This window comes from Sminthopsis crassicaudata, chromosome 6 (assembly GCF_048593235.1).
Source record: "Sminthopsis crassicaudata isolate SCR6 chromosome 6, ASM4859323v1, whole genome shotgun sequence".
NCBI lineage: Eukaryota > Metazoa > Chordata > Mammalia > Dasyuromorphia > Dasyuridae > Sminthopsis > Sminthopsis crassicaudata.
The window spans coordinates 177,848,337-177,865,973 of NC_133622.1; the positions used below are offsets into that span (position 1 = coordinate 177,848,337).

At 38.1% G+C, this 17,637-nt stretch overlaps 1 protein-coding gene across 7 annotated transcripts in view; it reads right to left on the minus strand.

Annotated features, from left to right (window-relative positions):
• Positions 1-17,637, minus strand: part of NRG1 (neuregulin 1) — an 888,216-nt gene that overhangs the window by 194,603 nt on the left and 675,976 nt on the right. The gene's annotated exons all lie outside the window — the stretch shown is intronic.

The window sequence follows — 17,637 nt, forward strand, 5'->3', positions numbered from 1 at the left end:
GATTTTTATGTTGAATGTAACTTATGCACTGAGGAGAACGGAAACATCTGGACAGGATTAGAAGTGCTCTGCTCACCCCGGGCATTGGACAAATCCCTTCAGGCTAAGTCTCACCCTTGACCTGCCAAACATGATTACGGCAGGCCAGTCACTTCCCCAGGCTCCACAGCTGCTCTCCTCCCCCCCTCCCCTAATAAACATCCCATCCCATCTCATCCCATCCCATCCATGATCCTGCCCAGAGTAAGAAAGAGCACATGTGGCCACAGTCCTGGGGGGAGGGGAGAAGGGGAGATGAGAAAGAAAAGCATAATAAATAAACAGCTGAAAGCAGAGGGGTATGGCTTAACAGCTTCCCCAGAGATCACATGAGGTTTATTCAAGGTTTCACTTTCCAGCCCCAGTAAACTGGCACTCCTGGGGGAGAAGTAGGGAAGGTGGCATTTGAAGGAGAAGTCCTGGTTTGGAATCAAATCTTAGCTCTGCTTCTTGCTCTGTAGATGTGGGATCTTTTGGCAAATCACTATTTTTCTGTGCCTTAGTGTCCTGTTCTGTAAAATGAAGGGCTATAATACCGAAGGAAGGAGACCAGATTTGGAAATGTTCATTTAGATGAGGAGATGAGATAGAGAAGAGAGGGCTTTGAGGATCCCTGACAGCTTAACTAGCTCTCAAGCCTAGTTCCCTTTCTGATTCTATACACCCACAAGCATCCCACCAATACCTAGTGAAGGATGCCAGGGGTACTTGATATTGCAGGAAAGGTACCAGTTCTGGAAATAATGAGCCCAGAGGGATCTAGGCCTTGAGGGAACAATTGAGAAAGACAAAGGAGGGGGAAATGGGAAGTTGCTTCTGGGGCCAAGAAGATCCTCAAGTACTTTTCATGTCCTCATGTCCTCTCCATCACTTGTCCAAATGTCCTGCAGCCATCTCTCTTCTAGGTTTAGAATCAAGAAACTAACAACGAAATCTCCATTCTTCTCTATATAGGATAAGCCACCATAAGGAGAGGGTTTTTATAAATCCTACAAATAGCAACTATCATTAAAATGATGGTTTCCTGCTACTTTTCCTCATTCTTCTTATCTTATATAGAATGAATTTGGGATGCAAATGGTCCTGAATCAAGTTCCTGTTCTACAACATATACACGGATATGAATAAACTCTCAATCTAAAACATATCTTTATCATTGTATTGTTTTTATTGTTGTTGAGTTGTTTCAGTCACATCCACCGTGGCCCCATTTGGGGGTTGATGCTAGAGTGGTTTGACAGTTTATTTAAGAGATGGGGAAATGAGAGAGTTAACTGACTTGCCCAGGCTCACTCAGTTAGTGAGTATCTGTGGCATCTGTGATTTAAACTCAGGAAGATGAATGTTTCTGTAAGGCCAGTGCTCTGTGCTACTTTTATTATTTTTATTATTACCAGTTATACACATGTATGCATATATGTATATATACTGTTATTTATGTATACATATATACATATATGTATATGAAGTCTATTCACATAGTTTTGCTTTTTTCTAAATCTCAAATTTTATAAGTTACTCATTCTGTATAATTTTGAGGTTGAACATTCGGAATGGCAACATCTCCTGAAAACACAGTTTATGATACAATGTTATTTCTGGTTGTTTGTAACTTTTTGATAATTGTAGTGTTCCAGTTTCACTGCAATTTATTTGTTCTGTTCCCCCAAATTATCAGAAGTTATTCTTTGTCATATGGGGATTTGCTAACAGTTTATGATTGACAGAGGCTTCTGGTTTACAATTAACGATATTTTATTTGATTAATAAGAATGTGTGCATTGGTTGAAATCCCCAGTGATGTACTACATAGCGTCTACTTGTTTGTTGAACACTCTGTATCAGTTAATAAGTATAGGTCGATTAGGTTCTCCTTCTGTACTTTTTTGGTAGTCTTTTATAGCAATATCATAGACACCCTCCATTTCTGTAACCAAGTCTGTCTGACTCAGACATTTGTTCATATAGTTTTCACCCAGAGAGCACCTTTTGCTTCCCTTCTTAGCCATTGTATAAGTTTTCTCTGAAGGCAAACATTAATATGAGTATTATGTCTGTTTATTCCAAAGCATTTCTTTTTCTTGTAATCAAAGTTATCTAATTTTGTAATTGCCTCTAGCCTTAGTTGGTGAAGAATTTATTATCTCCTACGCATAGCTATGAGAGGTAAATGATCTGCTTCTGTTTAATGTTAAGGTCATATATTTCTGCAAGTTTTTTTATGTTTATAATGTTCCCTAAAATATCTATCAAAAATATCTATCCTTATTAAAGAACTATTCATCTTTCCATAACTGTTTTGGAATAATGTAGCCTATGTTTAATTAATACTGTTTTGTTTTGTTCTGTTTTATTTGTTGTTATGTTGTTATAACAACCATTGTGGTCTATTTTATTCTTTCATACACTGAATTAGAAGCTATGAATTATACCGAAAGTGTCCTTTCTACTGGACTTTGACTTCAGGATGCCACTAAGTCACATATACAACTTTAGTTTTATCTCTGATAGACTTATGATTAATATGTTTGCCTGCAGAAGACCAAGTATTTCCAAATATCATTGGTCCAATGTGACCTCTGGGTTCAAAGGCAAAACACTCAGTCTTCATTTTTAAATTTGTATTCATTTTATACTTAATGAGTTCCAAAGTCTTTTTAAATTGGAAAAGGCTTCTGTGAGATGAAAAGATTGGATTTATTTCTTAGTGAAACTCTATCATTGGCTGCCATCCTGAGGCACTGAGCAATTAATACAATATTTTGGAGTGAGATGTACTTCTTCTTTTACTTGGAAACCACTCAATTCTATTGAGGAAGGATGAAAATGGGCTTAGAGCTAAGTAGAATAATGGGTTTTAAGGGGCTTGGGAAATGCCATTATTCCATGTCAACTGATTTTGACATTATTGTGTCAAAATAGAAAATATGTGGATATTAAATATTCTACTTTCTCCTTACATTTGGGTCTTTCCTAGACTTCCAATAGATGAAAAAGACCTCAGCCAAAAGTTCATTTTCATATTATTATTATCGATGTTGTTGTTTCACTATTATTTCATTCTTGTCCTTTTCAAGAGAATTCAGATTAGAAATAATTTTAGGAAGAGTCATTCTTTGATATCCCTTCATATTTAATGTTCTGCAGATTAATGAATGGATGGATAAAATAAATGCTTTTTGTAATTGAATGGAGTAATGAAATATATATACACACATAATACACAAGTATGAACATGTGTATATAAGTATAAATGTTTATGTGTAAACACACACATGCACGCACACACATCATCATCATTACCCTAGCTTAAGAGAATATATATATACAGTTTATCTCAAGTGAAATATAATCTTCTTAATGACTGATATTATTTTAGTGTGTTGTATTTTTATCACTTGGCAAAAGCACACAGTAGGTATTTAATTGTTGCTAGATTGGATTGCATCTACAAACTTGACAAAACATAGCCTGACACCAAAGAGGAATCAATTCTGAGACAGATTTAAATGAGGAAAAAATATATTAACTGATTCAACCCATACAACTGGAATGCTAAGAAACTCAGTACAGACTTGCATTGTGTTCTGGGTGATCTGGTATTTCAAGACCATTCCCTGGTTAAAAGAAACATGGGAATTCCAATGACTAGATACTTAGGGACTACTGATGCTCTGGCAATATCCCAAGTCACATCATCATCCCTTCCCAACCCTGAAATACGTAAGATTGACTTGGGGAAAGGGCTTTCTTGTCCTGTGCCAAAATAATGCTCTCTAGCTCACTTATATTTCTTGACGATCCCATCCAGATCAGTTTACTTCATTATAGATGTTCACTAACCAATGTTTATGCAAGCCTAATTTGCCATCTTTGAATGATTCTCAGAAATGGGCAAAATCACTTAATTGTTATCTAGACTTTTTCTGGGTGTTAATATCACTCCTAAGTTTTGAGGGCAAACTTCCTCCAAAGACTTCTCTACTTTCCATCATTCTAATTGAGCATGGCTGCTTAGCTTATATCAGTTCCCATCCTGGTCTTCCCACTGGCCTTATATATGGGTGAATGGAGCTCTTTTCCCCAAATTTTCTCAGAGGCTGAGAAAGATGCATAAAGAAGCAAAGATAGTGACACATTCAGTCATTTTAAGTCTGATGACCCAATAGCTTGCTACTCTTATAGCTCTAGAAATGATGGAACTTGGTTTCAGCAATTTTTGTCTGTGTTCAATCCATCCTACCAATCAATTAAAACATTTGTCTTCTTGGTCCCTTGCTATGGTCTTTGCTAGCATAAGATGTACGACTGCATGCTGTGTTTAAAAAGAGCTGTTCACCTCCCTCTGGGAAGAAGCCTGAAATGCCATTTGTATGAATTTGGAGAATGATTAGGGCAGCAGGATTTTTATAGGAGCACACATTTTCCTTCTGCTGACTTCTCAATATACAATATTGCATAGGCTCCCTACAATGAAGCAGTTCCACAGTGGTTGTCCATCTCTGTAGTTGGGAGACCTAGAAGTACAGAGCTGTTCATCCATCTTATTAGGGAGATTCTTCAGAGTAACACAACTCAGTTTGGCAAAATTCCAAATGACCTGAAAAGGGATCACCCTCTTGCTTTAGAAAAATGGAAATGCCAAGGAGGCTCAGAAATTATAAGTATTAGAAAGGGTCATCTGTGGGTAATTGACAGTCTCTTCAAAAAACACAGTGAGACTCATGAGCACCCTGGGAGATTGGTATCCCTATGATCCCCATTTTACAGATGAAGAAAGTGGAATCTGAGCCCAGTTCCTAGCACCACTGCATCAGATGACAATGTGATGGCTAGGTGGCCTTCAAACATCACATGGTTGCTATTTTTCCTTCTGAGGGGTTTGCTGAAGCCACTGACAAAGATCTCAAAGTTTCTATAGAAACCACCAGACAAAGCACTGAAGGATGAAAGATAGTATAACTGGCTCAAAATTTAGGATAGAAAATCCTACCAGAATAAAACAAAATTAAAAATCAGTGTCCTGGAACAAGACCTTTGAGTGACAGTTCCAGTATTGCCACAAATCATCTCTATGACCACGACAAGCCTCTTTCTCTCAATATCTTCTTCCATAGAATAAAAAACTCTGAAATAGAAAAGGCTGGGGAATGTGTTGTTTTCATTATTTTCTCAAGGCTGGTTATGAAATTTATGAAATTCCTTAGCCAAGCATATTCTCTTTATTATAAAGCATCAGTTTGGCTTCTGTTGAGGTAAAAAGTCCCACACCACCCTGGGCCTAAATTTCTCCTCCTCTATAACATAGAGGGGGTTGAACTAGATGCCTTGGTTATAGAATTGATGCTTGTCTCTGTGGCCTCAATACCATCCACAATGATTGACACAAAGAGACTCCTCTTTTTTTTTTAGCTGAACTGACAATGTGGAGGAAAAAAATCTGCTATTACTATATAAAAAAAACAGAACTTTTAAAGGTCACACTGGACCACAGCGACCTTGTACAAGTCACTTAATATTTATGAGAGTCATGTTTCTGATGTAAAAACAGTGGAGAATGACTGTCTTCATTTCCTCCTTTCCTTCTCTCCCTCCCTCTCTCAGCATTGACTAACATTTCACAACAACCCTGAGAAGCAGATGTTATTATTCTCATTTTATAGCTGAGGAAACTGAGGCTGATCTGTTAAAGGACTTGACCAAGGTCACATAACTAGTAAGTCTCTAAAGTCTAGATTTGAATTCAAGTCTTCCTGACTCTAGGAAATGTGTCAAGACAGTACATACTATACCACTTAGCACTATTATTCATGGAATAATGAATATAGAGTGCTAAAACTCCAGTGAAGAAAACCTGAATCCAAATTCTACCTTACGTCACTCACTAGTTCTGTGCGTGAATCACTTATCCTTTCTGGGTCTCAGATTCCTTATCTGTAAAATGGGAATAATGCTAGCATTTTTCTCATAGGGTAGTTTTGAGAATCAATTGAGACACTGCAAAGCATGCATAACACTTCAAGTCACATACAAGGGGGTTCTGCAGAATTATGTCCACTGCTATGATCAAGCAGGACCAGAATTCTCATCTGTGGTTGCTGATTTGGGAAACCGCTCCTATTTCACAATACTAAGTTGTTAGTAAATTAATTATACAAGTCATTTGTCAACCAGAAAACATAACAAATTTGAATCATTACAATGTTATGTTAATTATGCTTGTAATCATTTGAATTATCATTGTAATCATATTAATTATAATTATTATTTTCACTGTCATCTCACTCTTGCTTTTTTTTTTCAGATGGAACATAGATCAAAAACAGCCACCAAGATAAGTCATCATCCTGTTATATTTATTATTATCTTCTGTTTAATGTTCTGATAACTATAGCCAGAATGGATCAAGTGATTACCTTTTATAGTTTAGTAATATTGAGATGTAAACTTATCTTCTATTGACTTTCTGAAAGCATTATCAGAACAGTTTCAGTAGCAGACAAGATGACAGGGATGATCAACATCTCTTTCTGTTTCCAAATGATTTTATCTTCTTTCTATTGTTGTTGTTGTTTTAATGCCTGTAACCCAAGATATGCACTGGTCCAAGAGCATCTTATGTGGAATAGACTGATGAGTACAATGAATCCTGTACATCCTGGACTCTTCATTCTCTGAACCTACTGCCTTTACAAAGACAAAGCTGAGGAGGGGGAGTGAGGGGAAAGGAACAATTTTTCATCCTCTGCCTGTCAGTTTATCTTCTTGCTGTCCTCAGGCAGACCTTCTCAAGGGAAATACATCTCTTTCCCACATCCCATACAATTATACTGGTACCCCAAAGTATTAAATGACATCTATTATATTTATTAATGGGCAATTATAAATGTGCAATAGATAGCATGCTGGTTATGGAATCAAGAAGATTCATCTTCCTGAGTTCAAATCTGGTTTTAATTCTGTGTGCCTCAGTTTCCTCATCTGTAAAATGAGCTAGAGAAGATAATGGCAAAACACTCCAGTATCTTTGCCAAGAGAACCTCAAAAGGGGTCATCAAGAATCAGACACAACTGAACCTGAATGAATTTGTTGATGGAGTTTCCAAACCAGGAATTCCTCACACTGATGAAATCACACTTGACCCAAATAATATGAATACAATTTCTGTTTATGCTAACACAGCTTGTGCTGAGGTGCACTCAGATGGCCCTGAAAAAAATTAAGTCTTTCAGTGTTTAGAAACAAAGTACCAATAATTGTTAAACACACTTCCCCTAACCATGGTGGTCTCTAAAGTCTTCTACAGAAATAGGATTGTCTTGACTAGGCTGCTAAATACAGCTAGGGAGCGCTGTAGAGGATAGTACTCTGCGTGTGAAATCAGCAAATCCTAAGTTCAAATTCGATCTCAGATAAAAACTTTACTAACTGTGTGACTCTGGACCAATAACTTAATCTGTTATCATCATATCAACATAGGTTGTTATTGTTTTTGTTGTATAGTGTTATTTTGGATATTCAAGTTCCTAACAAATTGCAAAGAAGCCAGGAACTGCTTTTTTAATGATAGAAAAGAGGAAGCACCTGCATTTCCATGGATTCCCTCCTGTGCTTTATTATATTAGACTCATGTCCTGACTACCTGAGTTCTAGGTCACCAAGAATGAATTTGACACCATTTAGATACCTCTGCTTGATCAGACATCTTGTAAAGCTGCAAATACCAATACTGTTAAGAGCAGTGATAACAATAATAATAAAATTCAGTATTATAGTGTTTCATTAAAACCTGAAATGAGCTTTGCCTCATTAGAATTTCATCACAAGCCAGGGAGAGAGGTATTACAGACATTATCATTTCTATTTTACAGATGAGGAAATTGAATGGGTTTAATTGAATCAATCAAAGATCAGAGGCTGGAAGGAAATTGAAAAGGTATCTAATCTGAGCCCTCTATTTTATAAATGAGGAAACTGAGGCTCAGAGAGAAGTGACCTACCCAAAGTCACAAAGGTAGAAGTAGCAAGCAAAGGATTTAAACCTAGTCAAATTCAGAACACCCTCTCATCCTCAGCTAGTTAACACCACAACCAGAACTGAAGCTATTATTCCTGACTCAGAGCCCAAACCTCTATTCATTCAGTGATCCTGCCTCATTCTGTCTTTACAAAGCTCTCAGATACATTGTGTAAAAATCTTTCATCCAGCACCAATAATGCCATCCAAAAAAAAAAAAAAATCAAACCTAGTCTGTCTTTCCCATTTCTCTGATCCCTGAAAGTCTTTGAGAGATAGCTACCAGCCTGCTGGGACTGTGGAACTAAAAGGTGGATACAGGTTGGCAAAGCCCCTAGGATTTACTTTTATCAAATATGCGCAGAGACCTTCCTGTTCTTGAAGCAGCTGTCAGTAGAGTTGGGTCACAGTTCCCCACAGCTCACAATGACACTTTTAAAATGTCAAGGAGAATAGCTAGTGGGTTTCATTCTCAGGTGGTGACAAAGCCTGTAGGGGATCAAAGGACATATAGAAAAACTCTAAGCAGATGGTGCTGGCTGTCACTGTATTAGAGCAGACTGGTAGAACATGAACCCAAGAGGTCCAGTCCAGACTTCAGAATGCCCCATTTATTCTTTGTGGGGACTTTCCTTCAGAGGATGGAGAAAGCAGAATATGCAGCTATAAATAATCACAGATCTATTTTTTCCTTTTATTTTCGTACCTGTCACTGACTTATTTCAAGCTTTTCAAAAGAGACTTTCCTGCCTGTCATTTCTATCTGAGTTTGTATAGGATGCCTTACCGTAAGAGGAAACATCCTGGGAGGATGGAAGGAAACTTGGTTATAGCATCTGATGCTGATGCTTACATAGCTATGTGACTCAGAGCCAAGTTACTTAATCGATCTGTGCCTCACTTTCTTCATCTGTTAAACAGGGATGACCAGCTCAGAACCATCTGTATCACAAGACTATTTGTGATGGAAAGTATATTGCAATCCTCAAAATAATAGAAATGACCTTAGGACAGTAATAATGATGGGAATATTCATTGGAGAGTCCCAGTAAAGTGCTTCAGAGAGAGTTAAAATTCAGTGGGCAGAAATAAGCCTAAAAACTTGAGACCTCATCTGAATAAATATTGTTAAATGCCTAGTACAATTAAGGTTTCAATATCTGATAATCCATTGGGCGCTTGAGGTGAGGGAGTCAGGCACCTTAAGGTGACTGACTCAGGATGAGATGCTGGGTGATTGAAAGGATGCTGGGAAGTTTGGAAGTTAGAAATGTGTTCCATTTCCAACATGGAGGATAATGAAATTTTAGAATTTGCTATTTTGAAATTGCTATTTGACTTTTTAGTTATGTGATTATGCAATCTAGGTGGATTAGACTTGCATGTGGTCATCGGATGCAGGGCTCAGTATGACTTTGCACAAATCATGCACTCCCCTCCTACCCTTAACGTGTCAATTTCCTCAGTGCAAAATTCGGACCCTTGGGTTGGATGACCTACATGAGTCCTGGCAGCTTTCAACCTGTGTTATCCCAGGCTCTTTCAACATCAAAGACATGAACTTTCATCAAGGAGGAAGCGAGGTGCTCCTTGAGCGCCCTCTGCAGGACACAGAAAGGAGACAAAAGCAAGAGCCAGCTGAAAGAGAGAAATAAACACATGGAGACACAGAGGGATGGCTTGGAAGGAGCCTTCGACATTTTCAAGTCTGGAATTTGCAGAAGACAGTGGGGATGGGGAATGTCTGCCCAAGGTCATCCAGTAGTTCCTAAGAATCTCTGGGTCCTTATCTTTTGCCCAGGCTGATCAATGCAGAGCAAAAACCCAGACCAAGCTAACAGTAATCTAGATAAGAGAAGAAACAAAAACAATGGCTTTCCAAGGGCCACTTTGTTCAGAGTGAAATGGGCTGATGACACTCTCAGATATACCAAATATAAATCACAGGATTACAGAGGGGCAGTCCACAAAGATCTACTAACGCTCCCGAATCAGCAGGAGCTATGCTGAGCTCTGGAGATAAAAAGAGAAAAGTTAGTCACTGCTTTTAAAGATCTCACAGATTAAGGGGAAGGAAGCAGGGAAGCAAGAAATTATTAAGCTCCTGCTGTGTGCCTGGCACTTTAAAATCATTATCTCACTTGATTCTCATAGCAACCCAGTGAGGTAGGGGTTATTATTTCCCCCATTTTGCAGATGAAGAAAGAGCTATTAAATTTGTAAGGTGTGATTTGAATTCAGGTCTTCCTGACTCCAGATCCAGTGTATGATCCACCATGTTGCCTAGTTGGATTATAGAATTACAGTGGGAAGGGAACTTAGAGTTAATGCTGATTTTTGGTTTTATCTCCATAACATGGCACTGTATATGGATAGATTGTGTGTATGTGTATATACACTTACATATGTAAATCGTAGATATCAAAAAATGTTTAAATATATATGTATTTATGTATTTCCCTATCCATGTTCTGCATACATATTCTAATGGGGCAGGAGAAAAGAACATGGACCTTTTAAGAATTCTAGTGGGGAAGCATTAATTTAAATAACTTTTGAGGCTCCAAAATTAATCCCTGATGAAGCTAAGTTTTGCCTTGCTTTAAAATGCTACCAGGCTCTTAGGCAGCATCATAGATAGAAATGGACTTGAAACCAGGAAGATATGAGCTAAAAATCACTTAATCTCTATCATTCTCAGTTTCTTCACTTGCCAAATGGAGATAATTATACCATTTACTTCACAAGATTGTTAGGAGAAAAAAAAAAAAAAAATATATATATATATATATATGTAATTATATTATATGTAGTGCTTTGCAAATGTTATCATTAATATCGTCATCATCTCTATTATTATTATTACCATTACTCTCATTTCTTCTATCTGATTAGAGCATAAACTCTGCTGGTGATGGCTCTAAGCAGTCCCATTTTTCCACTCCAGTAACTACCCAAAGGGTTTGCCTCCTACCACATGCTGGCTTCTCCAGCCAGCCAGCCATAGCTTCACCCAATGGTCTTCTCTCTTGCCAAAATAAGTTTACCCAAAATCCTTTTCCCACATGACAAATAAAGCTATGTTCCAGGGTTAAGGAGAGCATAAAGAAGATGTAGGTCTGTCCCTTCTGAACAACCCAAATAATTCTTAATAAACAGTAGTCTTGGGGCAGCTAGGTGGCACAGTGGATAGAGCACTAGCCTTGAACTCAGGAGGACCACAGTTCAAATCAGGTCTCAGACACTTAACACTTCCTAGCTGTGTGACCCTGGGCAAGTCACTTAACCCCAATCTCAGGGGAAACAAACAAATAAATAAATAAATAAACAAACAAGCAAACAAACAAACAAATAAATAAATAAATACTGGTCTTCAGTTTGTTTTCTTCTCTCATAACAGAATATGATCAACTTAGCCTATGATTAAAATCACACCCAGGATGGTTCCATTTGGAATGCTAGACAGAATTGTAATTAGGGTAAATGGATTTTGTTCCTAAGTGATAAAATGTGGAGGTTGCAAAGGTACTATCCTGAGATGTATTTCTTTCTCTCTGTCCAAAGTTCCTGCAACTTCTCTTCTATATCCCCCCCTCCCAAATACTCAGGTTTTTTTAGAATGACAGCACTTCATGGCTTCTCAAGCATTCTCCCTTGATGGTCACATCCCAGCAGAGCTCCCACACATCCCTTCTTTAAACCTTTCCCCCAGTTATAGCTCTGATGTTAATAAAACACTGATTTCCCTTCCAGAAACCCAACCCCTCCTCATCCTGGTTTGGATCATATGGGAGATGCAAAGAGGGATGAGGGGGAAAGAGAAGGATAATTTACATTCCTGCACCTGCACCTTATTGCACAAAGCCAAGAAGGCAGGAGACTATCCCATTACATCAGACAAAAAGACAGCAACTATCCTCCCCTTTGGAAATCTCACTAATACCCACTTTTACTAACATACTTTTTTTCAAATATACATCTTTTTCTAACTTACATCTCAAGTCATCCCTCAAGAGGAGTACAATGAAGTACATGTGATAAACTCAGTTTAAGCATCAACTCCAAGTGTTACTAGGAGCTCGAGTTTCAAAACCTTCTCATAACTTATAAATCTCAAGAGGTTTCTGTCAAAGATAAAGTTATGCTGAGCCTTGCTTGACTTTCATTATTTGCACAAAGTTCAACACAGATTTTTATAAGCATGTTACTGACTGTCACTGTGGAAGTAGGCAGAGAATTGTTCATAAGGGAAAGTCTGACTACAATTTTTACAGTGCAGGGATACACAGAGTAATTAGGTCTCAAGGAGAAGACTCTAATTGGAAGATGCAATTGGTATTATAATGGATCGGAGATCTCACCAATTCTGTCCTCCAATCACAACTCAGCCATCTAGGTATAAATATCCAGTACAGATCTTGCCCATATATTTCCATTGTGGCGTACTATGGAAATTTACTATCTTCAGACATTGCAGTGGTACCTACCAATGTGAACCTTCATCTTCCCAACCTAAAATTCCTTGACTACATCTAGCCCATGTAAAACTGATGCTTAGAGTCATGGATAGATATGCTTTCTGACTATGAATAAAACCTAGTGTTTTCATCAGACAAATGTTTTCATCCTTTGTTTGTTTGCTTACTTTTTCTTTCTTGTATTTTTTTCCCTTTTGGTCTTACTTTTCTTGAACGATATGACAAATATGGAAATGTTTAGAAGGATACATCAAATTGTTTGCTGTCCAGAGAGAGGAGGAGGGAGAGAGAAAAAAATTGAAACAAAACCTTACAAAAATGAATGTTGAAAACTATCTTTACATGTATTTGGAAAACTAAAATATTTTTTTTAAATCACCTCTAGTTAAAGGTCATTTATTCTGACCAATTAATTTTACAGATGAGGAAACTGAGGCCATGAGAGGGAAAGTTACTTCTCCATGGTCTCATAGGGACAAAGGGAGAGCACCAAGATCTCAGTATGTTTTATATATTCCAAAACCAAATTCCAAGTATAGCTCCTGGGCTAGCCACTTAGATGAGTCCTCTGAATCCCCAGGACCTCAGTTCTCATCTGTAAAATGGATGGGCTCTATTTGAATGACCTATGTTGCAATGTTGTCAAAAGTGTTCTGTAAACTTTTAATCTGTGTGACGTATGCTCCTTACTCTCAAACACTCCCTGGCATTTTCCTCTGCAAAATGGCTCATATTTCATTCTAGCAATAAGGTCATTACAGTGAGCTCTTATTGCTTTTTACTAAGCAAAGAGAAAAACAAAGTGGGTGCAGATTTTTTGTATTTAGACTGAAGCAGAGTACCCACCAATCTTAAACAATATTTCTTTCCCATTAGTCTCTATCATGCTGTCCTGCTTTGTCTGCCACATTAGGTATTCCATAATGCCTGGTTCTTGATATTTACTTTAAGGAGAAGACCAGATCAGTGATGCCATGGGGACAACATGCTGTCAGTTTCTATCTACTTGGAAGCCTACATTTATCATTTTTCTATTCCTTGTACTTACAAATGTTTGAATAGGTTATGGGCAAGTGTGGACACAATTGTTCTAGAGTTAGGCTTGATTAAAATTAACCCAGTCTAAGCTGTTTACAAAGCCAACTCAGTATTGCTGAGGGGAAACCACAACAACCAAGCATCCAAGCATCAAAGGAATTGTATCTCTAGTGGAGCTATCTAGCTTGATAGCATTGTCGGAAGTGGGGAGTGGGGGGTTGGCCTTTTCAGTAATGAAGAGTGAAGTTGCCCAAATTACACAAGAGATCAAGATATCTGAAGAAGACCCCAGAATCCAAGAGATTCAGGGTGTTTCAGAGTCCTAGGGACTATATATGTCAAAGGTGCCTATGTGGTTAAAAGTTAAAGCAACAGTGATTGTTGGGCTTGGGATCTATTTAGAACCCCAATCAGAGAATCAGTAATGATCCCAAACAACTACACACCAATCAGGGTTTAGATGCTGGGACAGAAATGCATCAGAATGATAATAAGCCACCAGTGATTCCCTTATCAAATACAGAGGCCAATGGAAACTTCCCTCTTTTCAGCAGATGCATGTATGGCCATGTCTCTGTCTAACCCACTATATGGAGGGGCTCCTTTTTACTCGCCTAGAAGTTTTGAACTATTATTGTAGGATATAAGGGCAGTAAATACCTCAATGTCTTTTTGTTGATCCTGTTTCAGGGACTGTTATAAGGCATGGAGGGGTGAGGGATCTAGAGGCAGTGCTTCAATGTTTATGGATATAATTATTGTTATCAGCAATTCAGCCATAAGAGGTGGGTAAACATTCATAGTATTACAATGTCATAGATTTGGATGAAATCTCAGAGATCCCTTACATTTTACAGCTGAAGCAATAGATTCGGAGATTAAATTATCTGTTCAGCATGAGGGAATGGAGAGAGGACTGAGTCTGGAGTTTAAAAGATCTGGGCTCAGTTCTTGCCAGAGACACACCAGCTGGAAACCCTAGGTAAATCACTTACTCTACCCAGGACTCAGTTACCTAACCTGTAAAACTAGGGAATTAAAAAAAAAAAAAAAAAAAAAAAAAAAAAGCTATGATCTAAAATGTATAAATTTAAATATTGGACTGTTTGCTAGGGGAGAGAGTAAAGAGAATGGAGGGAGAAAAATTTGGAACACAAGGTTTTACAGGGGTGAATGTTGAAAACTATCTTTGTATATATTTTGAAAATAAAAAGCTATTATAAAAAAAAAAACCACTTTGATCCCCAAATCATCTGAGTAACAATCAATCAAGATTTTATCACAGACCTTCTGACTCCAAGACTATTGTATCCCAGTTTCCTACATTTACTTTTGAACCTTAATTTATTAATTATTAAGCACCTACTGCATACAGGATCATTTGTTGGGAATTTAAAGAGAAAAAATTAAAGCAGATCCTTAATTAAAGAGTTTCCAGCCACTAAGATGAGCTAGGATGAATATGAATAACTATAATGCAAGGTCCAAATAATTCTCATTTCCTCAGTACCTTCCTCACAGCATACTAGTGAGATAGTGAGATGAAAGCTGGCTAAATCAGACTAGGATGTGGAAGTGGGGAGTTGCCCACCTAGAGATAATAACTCTAGAAGAACTAATGAGATTGCTAAATAAGAGCTAATACAGTTCTGGGCAGAGTCCTAGGGAATAAAGAGCCCTAGGGAATACTCATATTTTATAGGATAGGGAGACAAAAAAACCAGCTAAAGAAACCAAAAAGTACTTGAAAGAAATAGGAACATCATTCCAATTGGTAAATTCATGCTTTTAGGAATGATGGGTACTTACTGAGAGATTGCTGTAAACCAGAATATAAAAGAAATAATACTAGGCCAGGATCTAGGGGACTTGAGTGATCTTGGACAAGCTGCTTACTTCCCTGGGCCTCAGTTTCCCCATTTGTAAAATGGGAATGATCACAGCTCTTAACATAGGGTGACTGAAAAAAGCAGACAAAGTGCTCTCAAGCAACCAAGCTAAGAACAAGATAATGGGAATAGACATAGAAATTTCAGTTTTCCTGAATAAGGATAATGACTAGTAGGATAAAGTACTTACAGATCAGTCCTATCTAAAGCATTCTATCTGGGGATCCAATAAAACTCTAAAGAGGACCTCACAGCTATCCCCACAAAGCAGCATTAGTACACACTAACTAGGGCAAGACCAGGGCTTACTACCAAGAGAGAGGATATAAGTAGGCAATGAAGACACTGTGTTCGCCCCTTCCTGCACTGTGTGATGTGATGAAATAAAACAGGATGCTTTTGCTATTTGAATTCTACCTCTTTGTAGAGCCATGACTTTGGACAAGTAAACTTAACTTTTTTTGGATCTCAATTTCCTCTTCTATAAAAGAGATAACTATTATTCGGCACAGTACCTGGCACATAGTAGGTGATTAATAAATGCTCCTTCATTTGTATATATGCTCTGGAAGGTCCTTTCCCATTTAATTCCTATGAATTTATAATAGTGCTGCCTCCTGATGATTATGGAGGACATGGAAACGTAGGAGATGGAAGAAAGACTATCATTTTCCATATATATAAAACACTCCAAGAAGTCTTATCATTTAACCTTCAGGCCCTTGCCAAAGTAATTCCATATGACCACAAAATCCACTGACATCATTGGCTGTTTCCAAAATCCTTAGTGATGCCTCATTTTCTACAGATTAAATTTCAACCTCTTTTGTAGGCCTTCAATGTCATCTAGTATCTGGCCCCACCCCATCTTTCCAGGCTTCCTGGAGGGCAGACAAGTTTTACTCCACCACTAGCCTCACCTAACACAAGATTTTAAATTTCTTTGATGTGTAGAAGCTGTTGAAGAGGGTAATAGATAGAATTCTGGACTGAAATCCAAATGAAGCCTCAGACAATTACTAGCAGTGAGCGTCAGTTTTCTCATCTGTAAAACAGAAATGAATAAAAACTCCTACTTCTTAGGAGGAGTCAAATCACTGGAAAATCTTTGTAAAGTGGTTTGCAAACCTTAAAAAGCTATGCAAATGTTGCCTATCATTTGGTGCACAGAACAAATGATATTGTACAGTGGAGGCTAACGAATAGCATGATCTCACCTTCAAAGTCCACTAGTCAGGGGAGTCAGAAAAAACCTAGTTTCAGGAGTGTTGGCCGGATACTAGCAGTGCAACACTAATGCACTTAATCTTTATGAGTCTAGGCAACCAAGATGATAGTGACAGAGGAACTGCTGTTCTTCATTGGTACAGGGAATTTCCAAACTGACAATTTCCCCCATTCAAATGAAATTACAGGTCCAGCCTACCACACTCCCCACATTTTGTATTGTTCTGTCTCTCTGAGTCTGTCTTCTACTTTTAAACTATGAGTGAAGGATCCCAGGAGCCCTATGTGATCCAAGTCTACATTTCCCTGAGAACCTAGTCCATGAAGTCTTTAATAAATACTACCAATTGGACCTGTTTGCCTCAGTATCTCATTTGTAAAATGAGCAGAGGAAGAATGCAAATCGCCCTAGTGTCTTTACCAAGAATTCCCTAAATGGGGTCAGGACGACTAACTAATACTACAACCATTTGGATCTAAAGAGGAAAAAGATTTTCCTTCATTCATTCTTCCAAAGATTTGGGGGATGTGTTCTAGGGAGGATACCCAACGATGTATTTTTAAAGAGAGGCTGGATGATACAAGGGCAGCTAGCTACCCTCTCTGGAAGTGGAAGCCAACACAGGGACAGCAAGAGGGTGTCAAAATAAGGCCCCGAGGCCAATCGTTTCCATTTTCAATCACTCAACTCAGCAGGAGGACATGCCCTAATCAAAAGAGGCAGCTGGGCATCCGAAAGAAGAAAATCAAGAGTTAGACTCCCTTGTGAGTTTAAGAGAGCGCTTACTTATGGTTTTAGGAAAGAGACTCAACCAAGATTTGGGGGGATCAGGAAGCCTTTATCTGAGAAGTTTGATGGGGTGAGATGTGATCTGCTAGTCTGACTTGAAAGAAAGTCTGATCAAAACTGTAGGTTGGTTAGAACGAACCGGAGCGAATGATGCATCT